Here is an 8,261-nt window from a genome sequence, read left to right as displayed (position 1 = left end):
TGGAATGTGATGGACATCATTATCCAAAGTACATGTATGAAGACACAAATTGGTGTGAACCTACTCTATATACAATCAGAGATATGAAAAATTGTGCTCTATATGTGTAATAAGAATTGTAACGCATTCTGCTGTCATTTATTTAAAAAATCAATAAAAATAAAATAAATAATATTTCATTGTGATCACTCTAATGAACATGTTAAAATATTTACTTCATGAATCAGGTTCATTATTTTTCTTAGGGATGTAACTTTCTGTAGTGCACGTGGAAAATTTAGGAACTCAGAAAAATCTGGTGCTTATCTTCCCGATTAATCATACCTACCGCCATGTTTTTAATACACAATCATCATTATTACTCTGTGTATATGGTGGGTGAAAATCACCTTTTCTGAAAACAATGTAATATATATTCTTTCATTGACTCTTAACAAAATTCTGTTCTCCATATGTGAAGAATGCAACAATGATAGGCATCTAAAAAAAGAATAGATCCACTTTGATTCATGACTGTAACTATTGGGTGTGCATGCTGTTGTGTGAAATGTGCTTCTCTCCTGAATCTTGTTAAGATATCAACACCTTACCTGCCTGATGTGAACTTGGGAAACAAAAAGGCTAAAGTGTTACTAGTGTAGTAGGAGCACAATATGTTGTGGTGCTAAAGAAATAAGGCAGTTGGCAGTTTAATATAACCAGTTATCAATCAGAAGAGGCTCACAGAGTGGAATCTGTGTCAGAGACATCATCCAGGCATGGGGTTTTAAAGATTGAGGTTAAGAAAACAATATGTATCTTAGAATTTTAAAATTTGGTTTATATGAGCAGTTAAATATACTCAAGGGATATTTTATTCCTCAATCATAAATCGGTGCCGAGTAGAGTTCATAAAACTGCTATGGGAAGTTTCTACTTGCCAACCAGTACATTCTTAAAAACCTTAACATAGAGCAGATTGATATAAAAATTTTATATTTTCTCACAGGAACAATGTTATAATTTGATGTTCTATGGTAGACCAAGCACCAATAAATCATGGACATGACTGAAAATATGTCTAAAGTAAGACATACAACTATAAATGTGTGTCATAATTCTAAATGATAAAGGCATATACCATTTTTTACACAATGGGCATAAATGTACCATTCACTCTTATCATAATACACCTCAATGAATCATAAAATTAAAGTAGAATATATAAAAATATAATTCTACTGGATTATAAAGTGTACCTATCCACAAGACTTACTTAATTTTTGTTACTTCCTACTTCCCTTCTCTTAGAAGCTCCCCATTCTATAAGAGTAACTAAAAGTTACTGCATTAAATGTGAATTTTGGTTGTCAAATTCATCTCACTTCCAACTTCATTAAATGGTGAAATAGATGTTTCTTAGACTCAAATGTGGTAAATATGAGATAGCTATTTTTTAAACCTGTTCCTAAGCCTAATATGGTATGTACATGGTACTGTTGACATGGATTTATATGCTGGTTTGACTGCTCTGTTTTGATTTATATTTTGAGAAAATCAATGTTATGAAGGAAAGATGAATATCTGTTTGAGCGATTAAAAGTAAGGTAAAAAAGAGCCTCTCCAGCAATGGACACAAGGCACTAGATAGAAAACCAGAAGTAGAAATGGTGGAGGATGATTTCTTTGGATCTGCTTTATTTTTCTATTCCTGAAAACACATTTTGATCTGGATACCATGATTGGTTGTTGATGGACCTTTATTATGTGGTGCTGAGAATCGAACCCAGTGCCTCATGCATGCCAGGCAAGCGTGCAACCACTGAGTCACAATCCCAGCCATGAAACCTATTTAAAGGTACACAGACTCAGCTTGGGAAGCAGTGTGCAAGAAGTTTTAAGCAAAGGAGTGAAGCTGGACAAGGTGTGTTTATGATCCTCCTTTCTACACTAGCCTGAAGGATGACCATCTCATGAGCCCAGGAGATAGTGGCCAGGAGAAGCAATAATAACTCTTGAATTCATGATTGGGGAGGTGTGCTGCATCCTGAGATCTAGGGCTTTTGTGGCAGCTGCAGGGATATCACTTAACCCTTAGGTAGCTGGATGGATGGATACTCGCTCTTGGGATAGAAGATTGAATATGTCATCACTTTGTTTCTGAAGAGATCTGAGTCTAGTTTTGGGCTGGGGGTTGAACCCATGAAGTGTATTTCAAGTACGATGGGGAAGGGAATAAAGGTGCCTAATAAAAGCCACTAAGGAAAAAAAAAGTATTTGTAAGCACCTTTATATTTGTTTATCTATGGTGTATTCTAAGAGATGTTATTGCAGGTGCTAGGCACTAACTCTTGATATAAAATACGTGAGAAGTAAGTGGAATCTCAACATGAGTTGAAAGATCTAAAGTGAATACTTTTATTAAGAACTGTCAATATCAGAAAGTAGCTTTGGGTAGAAGAGAAAAAGAACATGTAAAATTTCATGATAGAGCTAAGTTACCAAGGAGCTAGTCAAGTGAATTAGTGACTTCCAGGACTAGAAGAATTGAGAATGGAGAACCTCACATCTCTTTCTCTACAGAGAGCAATGCTCCCTGAAACCCACCCCCCCTTTTTTTTTTTCTGCCTCAGCTGCCACTGAACTCTTTTGTCTATTGGTGTCTTTCTAAATGGAATGAACTGCTTTGGGATATAGCATGTTTTCACTGGAAATGTTCAGAAACTGAACAACTCTTGTTCAAAGAGTTGCAATGGCAACATAATAAACTAGAGTCAGGAATATTTGGTTGTTGTGATTTCATACAAGAGCTATTCCTCTGGCCAATTTAGCATAGTAATCTTTATGTTGTGAATACTTGGGTTTTTCTTCACCCAGAGTTAGATTTAAAATGACCTCATTTTTAAAAGCTAGACAATCAAAGAAATTTGATAAATGATAAATTGTCCAAAGGGATGAAGCTTTATGGGTTACAGGGAAAAAATCCCAGAACAAGATTTCTACCTCCCTTGGAGAGAGAGAAATATGAAGTGTGATATAGTCTTCCCGTGAGAGAAAATGTATCTAACTTCAATGGAATTCTTCACCAGTAGCTGGACCTATGAATAATAAATTTATTATTTACTATTGATTTTTGCTAAACCATTCAGTTTGTGTTCAAAGATGCTTTTTTTAAAGTTGCTTTGCTAAATATTGGATTGAGGATTGTCTGAGAATTTTATCAACTATAAATTTTAAGATATTTTGAGAAGTTTCATTTGTGTTTTTGAAAGATAATTTAAAATAGCTACTTATATGTCTCAAAGTGCCTTATTAACTAATATTTAGATTTAAAGTAAGGCTAGATCCATGAAACAGAAGGTAAAAAAGTAATTAGTATGACAATATTTTAGGTCCAGTAGATAGCATTGAAAACTACTCTTGTGAGTCTTAGATATCTATGAATTTACATATGACACAAATATATTCAATCCAGCTCCAATAGTATGTCACAAACCCCTTTAGTTTCTTCTAGATTTTTATCAGTATACTCTTTTTTTATTAGCTATTTCTACTCTAGCAATTTACATGGAGTGATTATATTTAATCTCTCTGACATCAGCTATATCTATCCTGTCTTATATGTCATTATTCTTAACTAAGGCAATTTGGCTAATAAACATACTCAAATTTCATTTGTCTCCTCCCAAATAAATCACACACAGACACACACACAAAGATGCATGCGTGTGCACACACATGGAAAATACCTTCAAAGATAACTTCCAACATTCTTACCTTGTCCCAGGAATCAGCTTCTATATCTGTTAGATATCATCAGAGGACAGAACTGTCTGTACGGTCTCTGTTCTCTTTCTTGTTTTCTCAAATGTTTTTTAATCTTATAGCTGACAATGTCAATCACCCTTTCACACCCTCCTCCTATTTTTTCTTCTCTGAAGCATTTCGTACTGTCAACACTTCTTTGAAATTCTGTGATCTTCTCTTACAATCTGCCTTCCTTCATACTTCTCCGGATTTTAATGGTGTTTTCTCAACTTCTCTCCTTTTCTAATGTGCATTTCTCTAAATAGTGTGCCCCTATTGTTACATAAAGTGTTTTGTTTTGTTAACCAAAAGAGAGATCCCCAAAGTGCATCCTTGGTCTCACTTCCCTATGACTCTTTTCCTAATACCTGGTGGAATTTCTAACTGGCTCTCTCTCCCAGAGTTTACTTCCCAAAATATACTTGCCTTCTTTCCATCACATCAGTCAGAAAACAGATAAATCCTGTTTTCTGAAACTTGCATAAGATGTGAACTCCACTATAAAAACATTCAGTTTGAATAAATACTCTGTAAGTTATGCTAACCTTATTCCTGTTTTTATTTTATCTTATTAATTTTTTTTTTTTTTTAGTTTAGATGGACCCAATGCCTTCGTTTTGTTCATTTATTTTATGTGGTGCTAAGGATCAAACCCAGCGCCTCACACATGCTAGGCAAGCACTCTTAACACCCAGCTACAACTCCAGCCCCCCTGTTTTTATATTATATCTTTCATTCTTACATTTTCTTAGTAAATGTTTATGTCAGTAAATAGTATTTTCAAATTTATTGAAGGAAAAGAAAATTTCAAAATATAAAGTTGTTGAATATTCAGTTAAAAACTATTTTATCACTGTATATATAAATATGTATGTACATTTATATTTAAGTTAGTTTAACATAAATGGCCTAGAATTTTATTCATAAGGATTTGTGAAAATTCTAACAATGTTAAAATAATATGACCTCAAGACCTAACAATATGACAAGATTGGTTTTATTTTAGAAGTATGAACACCATCTCCAAAGGTTTTATTTACTGCAGATATTTGGTCTATATATTTAATGCTGAATCATAGAATTCTAAACACTGAAATGTAAGCAAGGCACATCCCTTTAACATAAAAAGGAAAAAAGTTCAAGGTGAGATATACATGCCTCACAGAGATTCCCAGTTATTAATGTTGCTACAAAATTTACATTTTAATAGCACCACAAGAATCAAGGTATACACAAAGGTAGTCTCCACAAAGAATTGGTAGCAATTTTATGTGGCAAAACATGAGGCTTTTCGATTTCTCAGGATGTTAATTTTTATCTTCATATGCTCATGCTACCATCTCACTATGGAAAAGAAAAAGGTATGCATCATGATCCTTGCTAATTCAAATCTTTGTTCATGTTTTCTTCATCTGGTTCCTCACTTTAACCTCATATACTAATTCTTTAAATAAACGTAGTATAATATCATTGTGAATGACTGTCAAAAAGGCCAGATTCATCTTCACATGAACTCAAGATAAAAGTCCTCTATCTCAATATGCCTTCCTTCCAATTGATTTTATAGGAAATATAATTTATCGCTGTCAGATAATTATTACAAATAAATATATAAATACATTAGTTTTGAGGAGAAATGGCACTTCCTGAGATGTGGCATAGTTGTACAATATGCAACTACCAGAAAAGTAGGTAGAGGTTCTGTACCATGCAGCATTGTGCAGATTAAACTTCTCTGGACCTCAGTTTCCTAATTCGTTAAAAAGAAAAAAAAAAAAAACATTGAACCTACTTCACAGATAGTTTGTGAGAATATATGAAATTATTACATCATATTTAGCATAAAATCATTATTCATTGTGTCCCGGAATGTTTTAGGAAAATTTTCTTCAAGAATGTTTTCCTAATGTTCTAGACTAGGGGAAAGTAAACTCTTTCTATACCATGTACAAGATGATGAACATTTTAGGAATAGTAAGCCAAATATTCTGGTTAAGGCTATTCAATCATGTGTATATAAGCAGCCAAAGTCTAGATAATATACAAATAATGAGCACCACTGTTTTCATATAACTTAATTTACCAAAACTAAATTCAGAGGGCATGATTTGGCCCTTAGGTCATAATTACTGGCCTCTGATCCAGTTTATATTATCTCTTTTCTGCTTTAATACCTAGAGAAGTTTATTTCATTTTTTTAGGCAAATTTATAGACAAAGAGCATACCAAAGTCAGGTGCATTTCACTTAATTCTCACCTGAAGCTCAGTTTATGCTTAAATCAAGGCTGAAGTCAGAAACAAATTTTCCTTGCTGAAGACCTCTCTTTCTTGAGGTTTATTTCTATAAAGTTTTTTTTTTTTTTTTTTTTGTTGTTGTTGTTGTTTTTCTTCTTCCTTACCTCCAAACTGATATTTCTTCCTATTGGGGAATAAATACATTTAATGTGTGTGTGTGTGTGTGTGTGTGTGTACACCCATGCATTCATTATTTAGGCATTATTAATTTTTCATTTCTCATTGCTATGAACAAATTTTACAAATTTACTTTATGTAAGAAGCCCCACACATTATTTTCTAAGGCTATCTTTTCCTTGTCATTGAGTGTCATCTTAATGCCACCTATCTCAAGACAATGTTCTCCCTAATTTGGGTCCCAAGCAGCCACACCTTTGAGACCTTTTAAAGATCCTGTATTCTGATGATTTGTTTCCTAATAAGTTCTGGCTCAAGCAAAATAACCCATCCTGTCAGTGGTCAGAGCTTCTGTCCTATGGGCACCATTACCACAAATTTGAAGCCTGAAGCCATCTTCAAAGGAAGCCTTTGGAATAATATAGGTTTTTCTACCACACATCACAGGACAAAATTTAGCTTCATAATGAAAAAGGTTTCACTGATCTGAAGTTCCACAGCCCTGGGTAAAGATGTATACCAAACCTCATCAATGTAGAAATGAAAGTTATTTTGCCATCTTTAATAATGTCCTTTTCTCAAGGGATATTTATTGCTTCTTGTTCATGTTTTTTTTTTAATTTCAAAACCGATTTATTTCTTTATCCCAGTCTTATTACTGGGGTAGCAGATCTAGGATATATGAAAAAGAAGACTGAAGTCAAAGGAATAATTTTTAAGATACATGAAATGACCATATGCTAAGCAGCACAGACTTAACTAAAATCCATTTTTATACATAGTAAGAGATTTTAACATACCACTTACATGTATTATTGATTAAAGTGACTTAAAGTCAGTTAACAAATATCTAGCTGTTACAGTGTAATTTTAAAAGAATAAAAAAATAGGGAAAACACACAATATAAATTTAAGTGAAAATAAAGGCAAGCAATTCTTAGATCATTAGAATTTTTTACCATTGCAATGGAAGGAATTTAAGGACTTGTGAAATGCAAGTTTGCAGTAATTATCACATAATATCAGTCTCACTTACATATACCTGGGGCAACCCATTTGTACCAAGATACAGAACCCCTTAATTCGTAATCAGTTGCATGCCACACTATGCTTCTCTTCTTACTTCTTGTTCTTTACAACTAGTTACTAATCTAGACCATATCACAGAAGATGCTCAGTTCACGGTTTCCCTACTTTTTTTTTTATGGATTGTACTCAGTCACAGCACAGCAAAAAATTATTCCCAAGCTTGTAGAAACCTTTTAAAACGGCACTTGATTCATTTCCAAATAAATAAGCAGGGGGAAATAAGCTAAACAGATGAACAGGTATTGGAAAAAGGTTGCCTAGAAAACATTTGTTACCTATACATACTATTTAAACACTAACACAATTATAATGGGAAAATTATTTTGTCAGTTTCTTTGAAATAAAATGAATATTATTAATCTTAGAGAACACAATGGAACCCTTTTTGATAAAAATTCGTCTGAGCTCTAAAAGTCAATTTCAGGAAAATGTGTAGAATTTAAGCAATTTTTGGAAGCAGTGAGAAAAATTTCACCCTTTTCAGGAACTTTTGGGTCTTCCCAGATTCTTATAGGAAATATTTGTCAACATTATTTCTAGAACTATCTGAGGATAGTCTGAAACACAGACTCCTTTCAGCAAGAATCTGCTGACATCTCTTTCCACAAAGACATCTTATTGGCTTTGTAATTAATTGTCATGGGAAGAGGACAATATGGATCCAAAAGAAAAATAATTTCTATTTTCAAGGACTTACTAGGATGCTATCACGAAAGAACAAAAAGTTACCCATCTCACTTATAACTGGAATGCTATCATAACCAGATCCTGGGTATTTATTCATTTTACATATATTTGACTTGCTAAATATGTGTTAGAGATTACTTAGAAAGTTGACATATGTAAAAAATAAAGAAAAATGAATAAGAAACACTTTGTAGAAGTCTACATAATCTAATTAATCCCTGGGTTAAATGTCAGTCCATATGATCTTTCAGTGTCAAACTAATATATTTTTAACAAAGAATAAAAA

At 33.1% G+C, this 8,261-nt stretch overlaps 1 non-coding gene across 1 annotated transcript; it reads left to right on the top strand.

The window, feature by feature from the left end:
• The first annotated feature begins 495 nt into the window (after window positions 1–495).
• On the top strand, window positions 496–600 carry LOC125612908. The gene has a single exon (XR_007343395.1). It is a non-coding gene; the product is annotated as a small nucleolar RNA U13 (small nucleolar RNA).
• Window positions 601–8,261: the final 7,661 nt, after the last annotated feature.

The sequence above is a fragment of the Marmota marmota genome, unplaced genomic scaffold, assembly GCF_001458135.2.
Source record: "Marmota marmota marmota unplaced genomic scaffold, marMar, whole genome shotgun sequence".
Taxonomy (NCBI): domain Eukaryota; kingdom Metazoa; phylum Chordata; class Mammalia; order Rodentia; family Sciuridae; genus Marmota; species Marmota marmota.
Note: the sequence above shows the minus strand (reverse complement) of the source record. Positions and strands in the feature narration are given on the sequence as shown.